This window comes from Centropristis striata, chromosome 2, assembly GCF_030273125.1.
Source record: "Centropristis striata isolate RG_2023a ecotype Rhode Island chromosome 2, C.striata_1.0, whole genome shotgun sequence".
Lineage (NCBI taxonomy): Eukaryota > Metazoa > Chordata > Actinopteri > Perciformes > Serranidae > Centropristis > Centropristis striata.
Genome location: NC_081518.1, coordinates 1,836,034 through 1,856,112, shown reverse-complemented (window position 1 = coordinate 1,856,112; position 20,079 = coordinate 1,836,034). Strand labels below are relative to the sequence as shown.

Sequence of the window (20,079 nt, the reverse complement as noted above, 5' to 3'; positions counted from 1 at the left end):
CGGTTGCAAGTGCAGGCTTGATTAATATTTTCCACTGTTCCGTAACCATGGCAATAAGGTCACTGCATATGATACTTAATTGAATCTTCCCAGTGCTTTTGTGTGCATCTCCTGTGTCCGGACAATAAAAATCTTCCGCTGATGACTCCAACCCCCTTGCTTTCCTCCACTCCCCTCCATCTTTCTTTTCATTTTGTGCCCCATGAATTTATTCATTTGTTTCCTCTGCTACCTCTTTCTTGTACTCCCTTTCTTTCCCGGCTGCTCTCTGACCCACTCTTCCTTGTCCTGTCATAGTGTTTTACTCTTTTTTTTCTCCTCTCAAACATTGTTCTCTTGCATGCCTTGTCCTTCAGCCAGGAGCAGGATGGTGTCATTGTTATAGCAAAGAGCCAAATTCAGCGTTTTATTGTCTTTTCTGTACAGCCACCTGCTGTAACACTTGATGACTTATTGCTCTTTAACCCTCTGAAACATTGGGCTAAATATGTTTGTTAAAATGTAAAAAAAAGCCCGTTACCATGCCATGTTGCTATCAGTTTTTTTAGCGCAACCTCACCTTTACGTCCTGATAATTAATTTTCAACTTTGACTTACTTGATCAAAATTTTGAACCCAAAAGAAACAAAGAAAACATAAAATCTGATCTTGAAAATTATGTTTCACACACAGAAATGTACATGTTGCATATATATGAATATGAACACAGGTTGCAATTATAACATTTTACAGGTAAAATGAAGATAATATCTAATTCTATATATTTAAACTAAATATATTTGACATTATCTCCGGTTTTACTGCCGAATATCATCAAAAAAAAAAAATCTTGTATAGAGTTTCAAGCCAGAACTTTAGAGGGAAGCGGATGTTAATAGGGTTGTCAAAAGTATCGATACTCAAAAAAGTATCGATACTAAAACGTTGTATCCGGATACAATACTCATTTTCAAAAGTGTCGATCCAACAAGTTATTAAGCAGCTAAACCATACAACTTCAAAATATCGTTCTAATTGTTTTTGTTTATTGTATTTATTTATTTATTGCACTACCTCAGACCTGAAGCTTGTTATCATAGTTGCAGTTTCTTTTTGCACAACTGTTTTTTATTATAAATATTTAACCTGTGGTTCTGTTAATTTGTACATATTGCATTTTTCTTGTGTTTGTTTTTATCCTTGTGGCATCGAAAATGGTATCGAGTATCGAATATTTTCCTGAGTATCGGTACCGAGTTGAAAATTTTAGTATCGTGACGATGTTAAGACTCAATGTTGCTTCATTTTTATGTCTTCACGTCATGAAGAAGTCATGTGCAGGTGGTGTCATGGACCTAAAAAGAACATAAAAACAAAAAAATATATACAAAAAAGACAAAAAAGACAAAAAAAGACAAAAAACACAAAACATACAAAAAACACACAAAAACATAAAAAAAAAAAAAAAATACAAAAAAGGATAAAAAAAAATCCACACACACAATACAAAAACCCCCACATAAAAATACAAAAACAAACAAAAAAACACAATAAATGAAGAAGTCTTGCTCCGGTGGACTCCAGAGGGTTGAAAAAAATATTTCTGTTAAATTTTGGGGTCTTTGTTTTTATCCTTGTGGTACCGAAAATGGTATCGAGTATCGAATATTTCCCTGAGTATCGGTATCGAGTTGAACATTTTAGTATCGTGACGGTGTTAAGACTCAATGTTGCTTCATTTTTATGTCTTCACGTCATGAAGAAGTCATGTGCAGGTGGTTTCATGGACTCTAGAGGGTTAATGGCGGAATAATGCACAGAACCCAGCTCCTTTTTTCCTCTGACCCCTTTTTTTTTTTTTAAATAATCCCTTCTCTTGTCTTCTTTCTCTGTATGTTGCTTACTACTTTTCTCCCCACGCTGCATTTGCATACTCAAATCAGTCTCAGGCTCAATCGTTAAATTGATTTCAAACAACACTGATGACTCAAGTGGTGAAACAAAAAGCCTCGCAGCCAGAGAAGCATTGGGACACAAAGTGAGCTGCTGACACACTGTGCTCTCTGAGCAGGTGTTCTGATTAATGCCTAACAAATTGGGGTCCTCTAAGATCCGGACATAAGTGGGAGACACGTCCCCTCTTCACACGACGCACGGACCAACACATAAACACATGCTGACTGAGTCTTTGTTCACGCAAGTATGGAGGCTAATCCATGACAAGAGGGGATACAGGTTCACAGGGAGAAAACACTGGAGTGGATAAAGAGTGGAGGGCTGCAGGAGAGCTGGTGGTCTGTTTGGGGAGATGGCTTTAGAAAAAAAACAGCGTGAAGAAAATGGAAACTAAATGCATTCTTTATAAATGTTTAATTGCCAATATGCCACCGAGATATATTTTCATAGTTGTGTTTGTTTATTCAGCTTTGCACACAAATGAAAAGAGGAATTGGCCTTTTTGTGCTTTACTGCTGTGACTATTATGCCGCTATTGTCTCATACAATACAAACAAATAAGTCATAATAAGATATTGTTTTAGAAATCAATAACATAACATTTAAAGAAAAGGGCTCTGACAGTTATTTTCTCACTTTAACCTACTTGATCAACATATTGAGCCCAAAAATCATGAAATCCGAGTTGAAAAATTATACTATTTACTACAATAAAAACCACAAATATGCTCAATGAACTGTTTTGGAACTTGAAAATGTAAACATAGGATACAGATATGAACATATAAAAAGGTCAACTTTAAATATAATAAAACTATATACAAAAAAGTCCCATTTATAGGCTTTTTTTCCTTGTTAGCTGCAACTCTTCAAAACAAACTACGTGCAAAATGACACAGAGAGCTACACCAACGCTCAAATATTTCTGTACTATTAAATTAAAATAGTGTTTTGGAAGTTAACTCCTTGGAGTCTTGGGCTACTAAATGCATTCTTTATAAATGTTTAATTGCCAATATGCCACCGAGATATATTTTCATAGTTGTGTTTGTTTATTCAGCTTTGCACACAAATGAAAAGAGGAATTGGCCTTTTTGTGCTTTACTGCTGTGACTATTATGCCGCTATTGTCTCGTACAATACAAACAAATAAGTCATAATAAGATATTGTTTTAAAAATCAATAACATAACATTTAAAGAAAAGGAAAAAAAAGCTTATTTTTGCCTGAATAAACGTGGCAGGTCATTCTACTGAAAAGGTCAATTTTGTTAATGTTATTACATAGTAAGGGAGTTGTGTTTGTTCTAATAAAAGTGTGACAATGATCTTGAGGCAATCATTAGACTCAGATGAAACAGAGGAAGGTGAAGGAGGACGGAAAAAATGTCCACATCAAATTTGACATATGCACCATAAAATAACCATTACCTACGATGTGAAGTGACAGTCTATCAATAATGTCACTCTGGAAATGGGACAGGTTTGTTGCTGTCTTTAAATCACCAGAGACTCCATATAGCGGGAAAGCATGCAGATATAGAAAATGCATTAAGGTTTGATGTTAATGGTGGTGGTGGGAGCACTGGGAGACCCAGGGGGGCACCCTGGGGGACACCTCTCACCTCTCACTGGGTCACAGGCGTGACACCTGCCCGGTCCGAGGCTCAGACCTGGAGAACACATTTACACATTTTTATTTTATGATTATCTTTTTATTAGGAAATTTCACAACAATTAACAAGTACAAATGGATTTACAGTTGTTTAGTATCAAAATTGTACAGAGCCACGAGGGTTTTGTATCAATAGTTTCTTGTTCCAAATGTTCATTGTCCATTTCCTTTTAACTCTATGGAGTCTTATAGGGCTATTTTGTCAATTTTTGAATCCTTTTCATGTCTTTTTTCGTGTGTTTGTAAGTCATTTTGTGTCTTTTTTGGTCATTTTGTGTCTTTTTTTTTAGTCATTTTCAATGAGTCAAAAATGACCCGCATTCATTCCCCATGTTATTTCATGCTGCTGTGTGTTTGTATAACTTTTTATTATTATTATTACAGCAGATCCATATTATATCAATTTTCTTTTCATACTTTATGTAGAAAAACAGTTTTATATTATTACATCAAGTTTACACACATGGGTCAAAAATGACCTTGTGCATTAGAAGCGTAGTGATACAAAAAAGTACTTTACTTTACTTTATACTTCATTCTTGGATAGGGACAGTGCACATTAATGAACATCGAAAAACATCTTTGTAAATATGCCGGATTATAGCAAAGCTGCTAGTTTGCATCCATTGTCCCTAAAAAAATAAAAATAAATAAAAATATTTTAAAAAATACATATATAAAAAGGGTTTTTATTCAAAAAGTAAGAAATAAAACCAAAAAAATAGGACTTATGATGATCAAAAACAAGTTAATTGAGGCAAACCTTCAATACTGAATGATGAAATGAATTAATTGCAAAGATATAGAACATAAAAACTTAAGTCGGGTCACTTTAGACTCATGTTGTGGGTTAATCAAAGGGTTAAAGAGATGCAAACATACATGCAAACAAGCAACTGCACTGGAAGTAACACACACACACACACACACACACACACACACGTGTCCTGACTCTCATTCACTAACCCAGCCCTTCTTCCCTAATGGGGCATTTGTGTACAATCAAACTTGGTGTTGCATATGAATGGAGCTATTAATGAATGGGACATGCAGCAGTGTCTGCCGCCTGTGAAAGCCCAGAGCAGAGTAGCACACTTCTTTTCTATTACCATGTTTAATTTGGGAGCACGTGGAGGCTATAGTATGCCCATCTGCTCCCCACACGCCCCTCCGCCACCCCGCTCCTACCATGTGCTGCGTAACAGGCGGCCATTGTAGCAACAAGTGTCTGCACATTACCACGCTTGCCAGCTCGCCTCACTTGGCAGCCAGCCTGCTAAGCTGCCCGCCCCCTTATGAGAAAAAGACTTGATTGTGCCAGGGGAGAGAGCTTAGGGGGTAGAAGAGGGGCGAGGAGGGGGATTTGATTTACATACTGCAGTTTAGGCGACACTCATCTGATTTTAAACGGCTCCAGAGCAATTAAGGGTCATTAGTCCTTTTGTTTTCTGTTGTGGCACAATGTGGCAGCGGCGGCATCTGAGGCACGGTGCCCCCTACGGGGCCCGCCTGTGGGAATGTCACCACTAACAGGGTCTGTCTCCCACCCTTCCTCCCCATTCATGTGTCCCACTCTGCCATTGACACAGCTTTCTGTGTAAACAAACACTCAGCAGCAGCCTGGCACCGAGGAGAGGGAAGCCACTTTGGCAAAGACCCAGCTAGCTCTGAGCTGCAGCTGGTGACGCTGCAGGCTCACGTTGTTTATCCTAATTATCCTCATCATGACAACCATTTCTTTCATGTGATATCATTTGCAAATTGGCAGCAGTCAATTCAATTAGTTTCTGGCGAGACTTATTTCCACACAGTGTGAATGGAGATGTCTGCTTTTGAATGTTAGCTCTTATTTACTCACTGCAAAAAAAGAAAAGTTGGGTGGACTCAAAATTTCAAGGCAACAAACTTCGATAAAATTTAAAGTTGGACAATTAAACTAAATATTTTAAGTTTTGTTTTTGAGTTTGCTGAGAATTTTACATTGTATTAACTTTTAATGCTAACTTCTGCAATGTGCTTAATTGGCACGATTGTAACGCCGCTATGAAATGTCAGCTAATGTTACGACCACAATTTTGAGTTAGCATTGATACGCTAATGGCTACTCTTGTAGCTGTAACAAGCACCACCGCTAGCATCAGTTAGCCGCTATCATCAGTTAGCCGCTAGCTTTCGCTAATGACCGAATTTCACAACAAAGAAATAAGAGTTATCAGAACTATTGTCCCTTGTTGTGAACCCCAACTTAAAGATATAAGTAACAACAACTCACCAACTTGTTTTTGAGCAGACAACTGGCTTCCTTTGTTGTGCTAACTTACATTATTGCCCTAAATATCAATCATTTATATTTCCAAGTTTTACCAACTTAAATCACTGTTTTAGGCAAAAAATACAAGTTGGCTTTTTTTGCAGAGCTGCAGCTGGTGACGCTGCAGGCTCACGTTGTTTATCCTAATTATCCTCATCATGACAACCATTTCTTTCATGTGATATCATTTGCAAATTGGCAGCAGTCAATTCAATTAGTTTCTGGCGAGACTTATTTCCACACAGTGTGAATGGAGATGTCTGTTTTTGAATTTTAGCTCTTATTTACTCACTGCAAAAAAGCAAACTTGTATTTTTTGGCCTGAAACAATAATTTAAGTTGGTAAAACTTGGAAATATAAATTACTGACATTTAGGGCAATAATGTCAGTTAGCACAACAAAGGAAGCCAGTTGTCTGCTCAAAAACAAGTTTGTGAGTTGTTGTTACTTATATCTTTAAGTTGGGGTTCACAACAAGGGACAATAGTTCTGATAACTCTTATTTCTTTGTTGTGAAATTTGGTCATTAGAGAAAGCTAGCGGCTAACTGATGCTAGCAGCTAACTGATGCTAGCGGCGCTGCTTGTTACAGCTACAAGAGTAGCTGAATCGAAGTTATATCGAAGCTTGTTGCCTTGAAATTTTGAGTTCACCCAACTTTTCTTTTATTGCAGTGTAGATAGATTATATTATAAATACAAGGAAATATATACTATAACTATAACAACAGTACTTAGTTAGTGTAAGCGTATAGAGCGGCCATGTTGTGTTTGTTGTTGTGTGTAGTGGGTCAGGCCATTCAGTGTGCAGGATAAATGTAATATCTGAATGCAAATCCACTATTTAACACAGCTTATGGTTTTATTTCTCTACACAGAGGCAGCAGTCACCTCTATTTTGATTGCTTTCTATATGCTGACTGTACACTACTCCAGCCAGCAAGTGGGATAAAATCATAATTCAAAAACTTCTCCCTAAATATAATAGTGTTCTAAAGGGTGGATGTGATCAAGCAGGTGTTTTAAATAAGATATAATGCAGGAGAATAACATTGCTTCAAGGTCAGCAGCGTAACTGTAATGAAGGCCGGGATGTATTCTTCAATATGTTTATGTCTGCATCTTCCATTTATTCTGTGTGGCGTGTTAAGCAGCCCTGCATGCTGCTGTGAAAAGGCATCAAAGGCAACAAAAAGACAGGTATGGTATGGAATGTGAATGTTCACATGTCCATTTGTGTGGCTGTGAGACCCTCCTCAGCTGGTATAGAAAAACACTTACTGCTAATGTAAATAGCAAGGCAGCATAAATCAGGAGCCACGCGCAGCCCGGGAGAATATCGTGTAATAGTTATTGCGAAATGAAGTGGCATTGGGATCAATATCCCACTATATCTCACTCTGGCGTAATGGCGCAGAGGGAAGCTGGAGGCCAAGGGAGTCCGGTCCCTCCGCCCCGCCACGGGCCTATAAATCTGCCTGACCTGCAGCCCGCTTATTAAAGTGCATACACAATCGGCAGCAGCCATCCAAAAATACAAGCTTACTTACTGACCTGGAGTCAGGGGAATGGATGCCTTTACCTTGTCTGGGGCCGAAGGGTTAAAGGCTGATTGAGGCTAGAGCATCATCACACACTACTGTACAGAGTGTTGGTTTTAGCACAGCATTAGTAATACTAATATCATTCAAAATGAAGTCTGAATGTCAGCACTGCAGGGAATACTGCAGATTAATTTCTTCTTTCTGTTATAGCAAACCCACTATGCTGAGTGTGGTTTCCCCCCTCCTATTTATTAATGAATTAATTTGTCTGTTTGTCTTTTATTCATAGCATCTTGAGGCACAACTTTTTCTTCTTCCAGTGTGAAGCTGGAGCAATTATGCTCTCTAAGCTGCGGCTTATTCTCCGAAATTAAACCGTAGTCTTGTTGTTCACTGAGGAATATGCAGTACTGTCAGAAATTATTTCATAATAAGTGGAAGAAAAAAAAAAAGGGGAAATTATTTTCAAGTTTGAAATCAAAAATTGTCTTTTTCGGGCTTTCAATTTTGGATTTTATGGCCGTAACTAGTTAGGTTTTGGTGCAGTTTGGTGATAATTTGGGGATTGTAAGAGTTATATTAGAAGAGAGAGAAATTATTGATATTAAAGTGTTATGGTTAGGCTCCATTACAGTCAAATTGTATTATTTTCTGAGCCCACCAAACTGTTCTAGCTGTTCTGTTATTATATCTACATTACTGATAATTATTTGTCAAAAAATGTCACTGAGCAGATATTTTATAAAAGCACCATTAGCCAACCCTGCTATATCATCACAATATCAATATCCATCTATTTGGTCAAATTATTGTCCCCAGCCCTATGTTTGTGACAACATCATATTTCATTCTCACACTCATGCACACAATTACAAAAAAAGACACACAATGACTGAAAAGACACTAAATTACTTAAAAAAGAAACAAAATGTCCAAAAAACACACAATATTACCAAAAAAGACACAAAATTATTTGAAAAAGACACAAAATGACCCAAAAAAGACACAGAATTACTAAAAAAGACACAAAATTACCAAAAAAAGTAATTAAAGGAACCTTCCACACACAACACGGTAAAGCGCCATTCATATAAAACTCACATTAAACTTTCATATCAAGGTGGGGGCCACAAAATATCGTCACGAGGGCCACAATTGGCCAGCGGGTCGCAGGTTTAAGACCCATGGTCTAGACTGTAAAACCCAACTTGTTGTTTCAACTTAAATATTTGAGTGTCGATGCTGCGAAATAATTTTATGTCAATACAACAAAGACAAATGAATCTTGCTATTTGACTCAATATTTTAAGTTAAAATGATTTTTTGCACAAATCTTTGTTGCATTGAAAAGGAGTTAAACAAGCAACATTTTGACAGTGTAATTCCATATCACATTTAGAAATATAAAACATATATAACATATAAACATCATGCATGTATGAGGCTGTTTCTGCAGCAGTTTGTGTTTGAGTGGACAGTATTTTGTGTCGTCTGAAGCTGTGGACAGTAAACACTATATTATCCTGGTGACAGAGTCAGAGATGATTTTCAGTCTTTGCTGTGGTGACAGACTCCGAGCCGGAGGAGCAGCGACACTAATGACAGGAGGAGGAGGCCTTACATTTTAGGATGACTGAGGAGCATTATGTGCTCGTGTGTTTCTTCTTTTTGTGTGTCTGAGCTGCTGGATAAAAGTGTTTTGAATGACACGCAAATGCACCAGATGTAAAAAAAAAAAAACGAGGAGTAGTTTTTGATTTACATATATAAATGCAATGCTTTTATGTATTTTATGCATAATAAGTCCGTGCGGTGTCCTTTTCTTATCCTCAGGTTGTAATATAACTTCATAACAAACAGCACACAGCCTGCGGACAGAAATGAGAACAAAATAACAATATGATGATAATGGCTGCCTGTGATTTGCCAGATTATTCAGGTTTTATCCATTCATACATAAGATCTTGTTGCAAGCTTAGTAGTAGAGCCTCAGGGCAGATATTATTGGTCAGTAAGATGGATGTTGGCAAAAGGTTATGAATTGTAATTGTAATAAAGCAACATGAACAGTGATACCTGTTGTTGACTTTTGTTTTCTTTGAGACGCGAGTTTGAAGGAGATAAAAGTGTGGAAAATGATGCATTTCTCTTTTGTTTTGCAGGACTGTGAGGGAAGATTTCCTCTGCTTCACTGTTGGTAAGTGCTTCTTTGAAACTTTTTTCTTCTCATTGTAGTTTCACCACATGTGAGACTTTAGGGGAAATACTTTCTTTGAGGAAAGTTTGTATTTTATAGATTTAATCTCCACACAAACTCTCGAGAACTTGACTGGAGAAAAGAGGGATTTTCTAAAAAGGTTGGAGTTTAAACTGTGTGCAGAAAGTCTTTACTGATATATTATTACTGATATATATATATATATATATATATATATATATATATATATATATATAAATTACATGCACGTGTCCCATTTATTCTAAGACATACCAAATAATTCTCAGAAGAAAAAGAACTTGCAGAGGTTCTTTTGAATGAACGCTGTTCATACAATTCACAGTGTGACACACATCATCATGTTCAGCTACAATTTTATTTTAATGTCTCCCACTTTTTCTAACACGAATTAGAGTTTGTTAGAAAAAGGATAAATTTGACAATGATTGAAAGAAAACTGAGGTATGATTTCAACGTTTTTTTCTTCCTTAATTTTACTTTTATTCCTCAAACTACCACTAAGTGGTAATACAGATAATACATAAGAGTTTATAATCCTGTTAGGATATGATTTAATAGTAAATATAGAGCTTAATCCCAGATCTAATTTACATTGAAGGCTCCTAAATATATTGTAATATTATGTTAAATGTTGCAGATGGACCTGCTGTGATGCAATACAATCTCAGACTGGATCTGACAATGAAATATCATCATCATCGTTAGAATTAAGCCTGAAAACTGACAAGCTCCACTTTTAATATAATAAATGTATATAGCAGATGTATAATAATATATAAAATATGTCCCTTGTCCCCAAGTGGATTAAGTAAAAATGATAATCAAAAGTTATTGGCTTAAAATAAAATAAGGAAAAAATAAGCATTCTAGACACGACTATAAATGAAACAAGTTCTTCTTTGTCTGAATATATTATATAATCATATTAATATGTATCCATTCTTTCTGCTACTCTTTTTGAAAACACAAGAGAACTTCAATATTTAACCCTTTGATGCACAATATGTGTCTAAAGCGATATTTTATATTCTATATCTTTGCAATAAATTAATTTCATCATTCAGTATTGCAGGTTTTCCTCAAATAACTTGTTTTTGATCATCATACATCCTAATTTTTTGTTTTAATTTCTTACTGTTTGAATAAAAACTCTACGCTTCTAATGCACAAGGTCATTTTTGACCCATGTTGTGCATTAGAAGGTGTTTATATGTTGTCACCAATTTAAAACCTGACAAAGAAGACACAAATATTAACTATCCTAGTTTGTTAAATTGGTGTTTTTTTCCAATGTAAATTATTATTTGGTGGCTCTAATAACGCTCAAATGTTAAAATATGTGATTTTCCAATGTAATCTGGTGGTTCTAACAACTCTTTTAAAGTTAAACCTTCAAAATAAGACAAACATAATTACACATATACTCAAATTGTTAATTTAGTGAATCACTTTTTGTATCACTACACTTCTAATGCACAAGGTCATTTTTGACCCATGTGTGTAAACTTGATATAATAATACAAAAACTATTTTTCTTCATAAAGTATGAAAGGAAAAATGGATATAATGATCTGCTGTAATAAAAAAAGTCACAGCCAGCATGAAATAACATGAAATGTGGGTCATTTTTGACCCATGTTGTGCATTAGAAGCTGTTTATATGTTTTGCATTAAAGGGTTAAAAAGAAAATGTGGAATAAGAAAAAAGCTTTCCACAGAATAGGAACAGGAATAAATTAATAAATGGGAGTTTGTCAGGAATTAAACATCCAATGAGGATATATTATCAGTGAAGTGTGCAATTATCTGAAACTTAAAAAAAATAAGAAATCAAATTAAGCGAGCAGCTTGCTCTCACAGGCCATCTAATGTGCTCTGATGGTTGATTAAACTGTGATATCTCACTGAAGACTTGTTTATTGACATCTTCTACACACACACACACACACACTCAGCAGTTTGAATTTCTCATGTCAGAGCTGGACCGGAGTTATGGCGAGCTGATAATTATATAAATACAAGTCGTTCTTGTGAGATAATTTTATGATGGTTTAATATAAGTGACAATTGGAGCAATCCGTTTTAATTAGCTGTCTGTGCTGAGCAGATGTACTAATCAGCACCAGGGAAAGGCTGTTTTATTTTGTTTAGTTCAATAATCTACTCAAGTGTAATTTTATAGCTGTGAGGAACACTTAATGCACGTACATGATCATTTGTTTGATTGCACACACACACACACACACACACACACACACACTGGTTCTTTATGGATATGTACATTCACATCTGAATAACCATTCCAGAGTCATATAATTACCAGCATCTTTATGTTTGCATCCTTTTTTCTTCTTAGTAAATTTAACCTATCACCAGCCTTCTTGCACACACACACACACACACACACACACACACACACACACACTCAACACATTCTTGTTCTTCTATCTTTGTGAGGGCCCTCATTGGAACAGTGATTTCCCTCGCAAGGTTATAATAGTTTGGGATTTTTCATTAGTTTTAGTTTTTATTTTCATTGTGAATTTTTGTTTTAATTAGTTTTTAGAGTGAGTTTGCTAGTTTTAGTTTAGTTTTTATTATTTTTTTGTGTTCATAATGGGGTATTTGTTGGCTGGAAGGTAAAAAAAAAAGAGGTCACAGTCAATTTTGCCTTTATTTCCTTTGCCTTATCCATCTTCATTATGTATGAAAAAAAGTTGACGGAAACGAAGGACGTTTTCACTATAATTTTAGTTAGTTTTAGTTAGTTTTGTAACCACACAATACAGTTTCAGTTAATAATCATTTTTTAAACTCTGATTTTTATTTTTATTTCACTTAACGAAAATGTTTTTTTCAATTTTAGTTTCCATTATTTTGTTTCGTTTTGTTAACTATAATAACCTTGTTCCCTAGCCCCTTAACCCAACCGTCACCATCACAACTAAATACCCAACCCTAACCCTAGCATGAACCTAATTGTAACCTTTAACCCTTAAAACAAAGTCTGAAATCTCAAAAAAGCCAAACAAGAAGTGAGGACCGGCCAAAATGTCCTCACTTTGCAAAAATGTCCTCACTCTGTTGGTTAAAAACGTGTTCTGGTCCTCACTATGTAGGAAGTACAAGAACACACACACACACACACACACACACACACACACACACACACACACACACACACAATCTAAACTCTCTAACAGGCCTTTAAAGAAGTGAGGACCGGCTGAAATTTCCTCACTCTGTTGGTTAAAAACGCGTTCCGGTCCTCACAATGTAGGAAGTACAAGAAAATACACACACACACACACACACACACACACACACACACACACAAAGGTCTAAACTCTCAAACAGGCCTTTAAAGAAGTGAGGACCAGCAGAAATGTCCTCACTTTGCAAAAATGTCCTCACTCTGTTGGTTAAAAACGTGTTCTGGTCCTCACAATGTAGGAAGTACAAGAACACACACACACACACACACACACACTGTGAACACCTTTTTTTCAACCTGTCACTGCCCTGATCTTGAACCCAGAAGGGTGGGAACCGTCTGGTTTTATAGATTAAAACAGAAGCTGATTTTCTTCGGGGCTTGAAAAGAAAGAAAGCCTGTTGGCTGGAGATGGATCTGGTCCAGACCAGAATCCTCCACCAAGCTGTTTGTACCACAGGTGATTCTCTTAACAAGATCTGATGTGTGTGTGGAAATCACATGTAAATATGCTCGGCAGACTGACCTTTGCCCTCTGTGTGTGAGGGTGTGTGACCAGTGGCTGACCCCTAATCCTCTCCTAAATGGTTTGACAATAGAGAGACGTATTGATCTGGTCAGTGGTCTGGGTGAAGGGGTCAAGGGCCCCAGTCTGCTGAGTGTCTGCAGGTAGAGAGGCCCCTCCACCACCTGTAGTCCTGCTAGTCCTGCTAGTCCTGCTAGAGTGTGAATTCAGCTTCTGTTTCAGTCCGTGGGACAGGCAGGTCTGCTGCGTCTGTCCAGACGTCACACGCCTCGCTCCGTTAATGAGGATTACAATGAAGCTATGTGTAAAAAATTGAAAAAATAACACATTAGAGGTTGTATGACAGGCTCAGGAAATAGCTTCTTTTTCTCTTTAAGACAGCACAAATTGCTTAAAGTAAAGCTTATGCCTGAGAGCTTTGGTAACCTACACCATCTAACCCCCTCCACCCCTCCTGCACCAAAAAAAAAAAAAAATAACACATGTCTGCAAGTCTGCAAGCTCCCTCTTAGAGCCCCCAGCTTTCCCCACTGCGCCTGGGCGGCTGCTCTCCTCTGGGCTCACCAGAGAGGGCCGGCCAGCTCCCACATCTGGCCAGACAGAAGAACAGAGAAAACACAAGGAAATTCTCCTGCCGACCGCTAGTTCTCCCTCCTGCATACATAAACCTAAACCCCTCTCTCTCTCTCTCTCTCTCTCTCTCTCTCTCTCTCTCTCGGATTCTTTTGGAGTGACCGGTGATAGAGCAACATCTGGAAGGAGCAGCAGTTTTCTTTCCTCATGTTTTTTTGGGGAGATCTAGGCCCCCGATAATCCGTCTCCCTACTCATTAAAGGAGCTGAATAAACACAGGCCTCTTCCAGTTGTTCCTATGAATTTCCTCACCAGGCGTCAGGAGACCCGAGCAGGGGCTACCGGATCAAAGCTGCCGGCGGCCCCATGTGTGCCGAGAGTGAGAGTGCGTTCCGGGGCCGGGCCCATTACCTTTCTCCCTGGGAGCCTCGGAGGCCCCTAGGTCACTGGCTGTCAGCTCTTTGGCCCGAGCTCAGCAGAGGAGAGAGGAGAGAGGAGGTAGGAAAGGGAAAGGGAAAGAAAAGGAAGAGATAGGAAGGGAAAAGAAAAGTTGAGCAGATGAGATCCTCAGTGTGTATTAGGGAAGATGTCAAGGCAGAACATGAGAGGAGGAAAGTGGATCGAAACAGGCTCGCTTGTACATGAAATAGAGCTGTGAGAGCCGTTTCAGAGGCTAGTCTTTAGCTACATGTTTGACATGAGCGACCTTACCCACCAGATATTTTTTAGGGAATCTTTGGTTCATGTTTTACACCGATCTCTGTGTAAAACACAAGTATGATAGCCTAATATCTTGTGAATTAATTCTAGTCCCAAAAATGGTGCAAAACCAAACGTGTGTAATAGGCTAGCTGCAGGTAACAGAACAAACACATTATGCTAGTTTATGTGTGTGCCACTCTAATGCACTGACCCTGGTGTGACATTAATTTTCTAATTCCCTGCACTTCCTGGCAATCAACTTAGAGGGGCAGTGGTTCGCTGGAAAAGTTTGCAGCGGAGGCAATTAAAGGCAGAAATCTAAAGCAGTAGCAGCAACAACAGCAGCAGCAGCAGCAGAGAAATCAACAGAGGCAGAAGAGGATGATGCCTGGCGCTGTAATTGTTACTCACTTACTCAGAAAGATGAGAAAATTTATCAAATTGCATCCCTTGTGCACTAAAGAAAAAAGGAATATTAAATGGTCAATGTAATTAACTTACCTGGCTAGCAGCTGCATGCTGGGTGCAGATGTGGCTGGAAATGACCATTGTGTTTTTGTTTGTGTGTGTGTGTGTGTGCGTGGAGGTGTGTGTGTGTGTGTGTGTGTGTGTGTGTACAAATGGCCCTGTGGTCGTCATCAGGCTCCCATCAGCCCCTCCATTAGTTACTGAGCTGTGGGTCCGTGCTGGAGCCTACCTGCCCTGAATACAGATGAGGAGGAGGAGAGTATGGGCAGCAAGCACAATGAAGACAAACACACACACACACACACACACACACACACACACATGCATGCGTGCACACAGCCACAAAAGATAGCATTAACATATTATCTACTCTGACATACAGTGACATATTTTGACACACACTCATAATCAAAGTAATTGCATTTTACACACCTAAAAGGCTGAGATGTTGCATCACATGCATGGAGTAATGGGCAAATCATTAAAATCCTTTCTGTATGTTTCCTCTGGCTGATAAAAGCATACATGTCTGATTACTGCCTATCACTGGACACTGACACGCCGACGCCTGCGGAGAGAGAGCACCTCATCTGGTGCAGGCAGATCATAGCTTACACATTGTGGAATAACGTCACACACAGCAGAGTACACACACACTGGCAGCCCAGCACAAAGGCAAATATGGTTGCATACTTCTCCTCTCCTTCTGGAGCGGGCGGACTCACGTGCTCGTGACAGGAAATCTGCAGGCAGTCATTACAGCGAGCCGAGCAAACACGCAGCCGCCACGCTCGCTGCTAATGTTTTCACATGTGCCGCTGCTATGTTGGAGGCATAGGCACACGCCTGGATGTGTGTACAGATACACAAACACAGCTTGAAAATGTAGTGATAAAATTTATGTGGCAGACTATCCATGTAGAGGGATTGTTTGGAGTAAAACCGTGTCAACACTGGGGATTTACTCACTCAATTTAGTGGGTTTTTTTTTTTAGATGTATTTAAGAAGTCTCTCTTGCAGGAAGAAATTGTCATTTCAAAACAATTTATTTTTGTTTTACATAAATTACTCTCCGCTGCAAAACGTGCAGATTATTCTTCCTCTAAAGCATCACAATTGAAAGAGAAAATTTCCTAAATGATCAAATATTAAAACAGAGATTGTTTTTATCAGACAGAGGGAAGAATGTGAGGCTGTAGAAACCATCAGCAGTGATATTAATGTTTAACCCTTTGATGCTCAACATATAAACACCTTCTAATGCACAACATGAGTCAGAAATCACCTTGTGCATTAGAAGAGTAGTTATAAAAAAATGTGGGTTTTTTTTCAAAAAGTAAGAAATGGAAACAAAAAAATGAGGATGCATGATGATCAAAAACAAGTTATTTGAGGAAAACCTGCAAATGTACTGAATGATGTAATTAATTTATTGCAAAGATATAGAAAATAAAAACTTATTGGCTCTAATGAGTCTCAAATGTTAAAATATGTGATTTTCCAATGTAACCTGGTGGTTCTAACAACTCTTTTAAAGTTAAACCTTCAAAATAAGACAAACATAGTTACACATATACTCACATTGTTAATTCAGTGAATCACTTTTTGTATTACTACTCTTCTAATGCACAAGGTCATTTTAGACCCATGTGTGTGAACCTGATGTAATAATACAAAAAATATTTTTCTTCATAAAGTATGAAAGGAAAAATGGATATAATGATCTGTTGTAACAAAAAAAAAAAAGATCTTAAAACACACAGCAGCATGAAATAACATGGGGTCATTTTTGACTCATGTTGTGTATTAGAAGGTGTTTATATGTTTATAGCATCAAAGGGTTAAAGGGATGTCAGAAAAAAAAAAAAAAAAAGAAGAAGAAGAAGTGGGTGTCCAGGTTGAGTTCAAGGTGGAAGACGAGGGCCTCGGAGTTCATGCAGGAGCTGTAGGGCATGTGTGTGTGTGTGTGTGTGTGTGTGATGGCTTCTGTGTGTCCCTCTGGCAGCGCAATGGGGCCCTTGGGAGACCTGGGTCAGGGGCCTCCCTCCAGCCCCCCCCACCCTGCATTACTGTGCCATTTAAAGCCACCCAGCATCTATTTCCTCCAATAAAAACTAATAACCTTTTCTGTCGGAAATCACGGCAGCTCTTGACTGCTGGAGCAGAGGCCTGGCTGGATGGCCTGTAATTGCGGTCCAGAAGCCCCCCACCCCCTCTCCCTCCCTCCCCCCCCTACCCTAAGTTTATTTTTTGCAGTGTTTTGGATTTGATTTTTCCCCCACCAGTCCTCTTGGTCCTCTGCGCTTTGCGGCTGATTGCCTGCGCAGCTCGCCCCACACTCAGTAATCAGACAGGAGCTGGAGAGGGGGCCAAACAGCAACTCAAGGACCTTTTATAATTGGGAGGGATTTGGAGGGCAGTTGGACTTTACATTTGGTGTCAGAATGGGCCGTGATGGTGACTGAATAACAGAGGTGGTAAAGCCCCCCGTTTGCAGTCAAGTATTTCATTGTGAGGCGGCTGTGAATAGTCTGCATGTATATGTCTCTTAATGTCCACTTGCTGTTGGGAGTGTTGTGGCTTCGTTTTTTTTTTTTTTTTGGAAACCAGCTAAAACAAGTTATCCACCATGAGGGATGTCCCCATCAGGTTTTTTTGCCTCCGAGTCATTTGATTTTGAGTATCCGCCGATACCGAGTCCAGATCCGATACTTCTATAATACATAAAAAAAATGAAGAAGAGTAAAGAAACAGATCCAGGATGTGCCTTTTTTATTTTATCATTTAACACAAACACAACAAAAGCTCCAAAGCACGACTTCTTCATCACATCCAGACGTTAAAGAAAAGCATATAATAACCATAAATTTACCTCTAAAGTTCTGGCTGTAAACTCCATGAGGCCAGTTTCAGTTTGATGATGATATACCAAGTAAAACTGGAGACAAGCTCAAATAGATTTAGTATCAAATGATAGAACTGGATGGAACCCTCTTATATGGTAGATTTGACCACTTTGGTCACATTTGCAACATTTAAAATTCTTTATTGAGCATGATAGTGTTTTGAAAGTAAAAAATAGATTCAAAACCACATTTTATGCTGATTAAAGGACTAAAAAAAGACACAAAATGACGCAAAAAAGACACAAAATGACCAAAAAAAGACACAAAATGACAAAAAATTTAAAAAAAGACACAAAATGACCAAAAAAGACAAAGACATATATGTTATAATAAATGTTATCTAGAAGTACCTAGTAAACACTTATGTTAATGTCTTAAAACCCTTTTAAATAAACAGGATTAGCCTTTACTGCCATTATATCTTGACCTAAATACTTTATTTTTTTATTTTTCTTGGTCTTAGCAGGATTGTGTCAACCACAGTAGTGACTCTGCTACGTTGTGGCTAAATTAAAGAATATTTTGGGACAGCCAGCAGTGTTAGCTGGCTCTGGGCTGACGGTGGCATCGAGGTGAATTCAGATTCTCTTCTCTTCAGGATGCCCTGGGGCTTAAAGCCCAGCTCGTCCACGACTACAAAAGGTCTTGAGTGTAGCCCAAAGCAAAGTGCAGAGTGAAGAGAATTGTAGTTGTATGCTTCTCCATCTGTCTTTGGATAATTATAGTCTGCTTTATCCAAATTAACTGCCAGAAATAAGCTATTAAGGTCTGCATCCACCATGTTTAGAGCAATACAAATGCAATGATTGTTATTCATGACATCATTTTTATTCACATATACAGTATATACTGTCTCAGATAAATATACTATATAGATCAGGGAGGGGCAACTGGAGGTTCGGGGGCCACATACAGCCCTCACCCTCACTTGAAGTGGCCCTCAGTACAGCTACATGCATTTGAGCATGAAATCTTCAAAGTGCAGTGTAAAAATGCACAAAATTACTTCTTGCAATTATTGTTGGTCTACTGTTCTTGCACTGAAAAAAAAAAGATAAATCACAGTAAGTGGTTATTTTTTATTTGCTTCAAACCTTTTGAAGCTATTTATACTGGTATGCATGTATTTGAGCATGAAATATGTTAAGTTACGGCACTGTAAACAAATAGAAACAAAATAAACAAAAAAAGACACAAAATGAACAAAAAAAGACACAAAATTAACAAAAAAGACACAAAATTAACAAAAAAAGACACAAAATTAACAAAAAAGACACAAAATGAACAAAAGAAGACACAAAATGACCAAAAACATGAAATCTTAAAAGTGCAGTGTAAAAATGCACAAAATTACTTCTTGCAATTAATGTTGGTCTGCTGTTCTTGCACTGAAAAAAAAAGAGAATTCACAGTAAGTGGTTATTTTTTATTTGCTTCAAACCTTTTGTATTCCTATTTATACTGTTAAACATGCATTTGAGCATGAAATATGTTAAGTTACTGCACTGTAAACATATTTAAAATTGCAGTTTCATCATATCTGGTGAAGTGCACGCTCCTATATGTGGCCCTGTGGTAGTGAACATGAAAAACTGTGGCCCCCTGCAGCATTTAAGTTGCCCATCCCTGATATATATCTTAGATGAAGGAACATCAGTATCAATATTCCAGCCCTCTGCTGTCAATCAACCCAGGAGTAATTAACACATTCGTCTTTAATATTTGCAGAATAGATTTAAATGAAACATCTCCCAGTGCAGAGAAGAGGCCAGTGTGTGTGTATGTGTGTGTGTGGGGGATTTTGGCCCAATCGGGGGCTGATACGAGTGGAAACAAACTCTGGGGTCTAATAAATTGGCCAGTTTTTAATTGCATGAGGAGGAGTGTGTGTTTGGGGAGGCTCTGCTGGATACTAATTGAAGAGAGCCGTAAGCACCCTTCGGGTCACACTTTCTGCCTTTGTGTCCCTCCGTGGACCGTCAGATA

The 20,079-nt window shown here is 38.0% G+C and overlaps 1 long non-coding RNA gene across 1 annotated transcript in view; it reads left to right on the top strand.

Moving 5' to 3' along the window:
• Window positions 1-20,079, top strand: part of LOC131983536 (uncharacterized) — a 261,818-nt gene that overhangs the window by 172,283 nt on the left and 69,456 nt on the right. The window contains exon 3 of the long non-coding RNA XR_009395472.1: window positions 9,627-9,661. This is a non-coding gene — a long non-coding RNA (uncharacterized LOC131983536). The remainder of the gene's footprint in view (window positions 1-9,626; window positions 9,662-20,079) is intronic.